Source organism: Haliaeetus albicilla, chromosome 19 (assembly GCF_947461875.1).
Source record: "Haliaeetus albicilla chromosome 19, bHalAlb1.1, whole genome shotgun sequence".
NCBI lineage: Eukaryota > Metazoa > Chordata > Aves > Accipitriformes > Accipitridae > Haliaeetus > Haliaeetus albicilla.
In genome coordinates, this window is record NC_091501.1 from 22,269,319 (window position 1) to 22,270,179 (window position 861).

General features: G+C 34.6%; 1 protein-coding gene across 1 annotated transcript in view; it reads right to left on the minus strand.

Moving 5' to 3' along the window:
• CCND2 (cyclin D2) overlaps positions 1 to 861 on the minus strand; it is a 38,504-nt gene continuing 37,643 nt past the window's right edge. The window contains exon 5 of the mRNA XM_069806785.1: positions 1 to 861. This exon is cut by the window's right edge and continues 3,306 nt beyond it. The gene's annotated coding sequence lies outside the window, so the exon portion shown is untranslated.

An 861-nucleotide genomic window follows, 5' to 3' on the forward strand; every position in this document is an offset into this window, starting at 1 on the left:
TTTAGGTCAAGGTGAGTTTATTGTCCATACAGCATACCTAATCCCGCCAAAACACTTTTCTTAGAACCATCTTTAAACTAGTCAAAACAACAGGTTATTAACAAAAATGACAACACTGAACAAAGAAGACCTTTTAAAAGGTAATCAAGACTACACTGTATCAGAGTCTTATCCATCGAAAACAACCTCGCATACTTTCTAAATACTTTTGTTTACACTGATCATGTCTACTACCGCACTTTCTAGCATCCCCTGACCATATAAACATCCACACCTCTTAAAGAGCACATTGTGAGAGAATAACGTTGACTTGATATGGCATCACACTCGATAAAGCCAAAAAAAAAAAAAAAAAAAAAAGTTTGAGAACAGAAACTGTGCAACCAAGAGTGATTTCTGAGGTACATGAGAACATGGTAATAAACATAGTGGAAAAAATCCAGTGGCCAGGTGGTTTGTTAAGTAATTAAGAGCTGTCCAATTATTCAAGCATAAATCATTGACATTAAAATGGGATTAACAGTATTTTTCTCTTTCACAAGCATGTTGGGAATATAAATAAATTGATTATGAGGTGCTCCTACGCTACAGTAATGGGAGGGAGGGGAAGATCATCAGAGTACCATTAATAGAAGCTGAAAGAGAAACGCTTTTAGCAGTTGTGCCAATCCTTTGGCACTTGCGAAGGTATAATCAGCAACACATTTTTTTGAATTAATCAGTAGGAAGGTTTATGATTTCTGCAATCCAGGGAAAAAAATCTCACACCTCATTTGCAATATAATAGTATACTTTTTTTTTTAATGTCTGTTAAAAAGGAGTACTATGCAGTATTTTTATTTTGAATGCTACTGTGAAAAC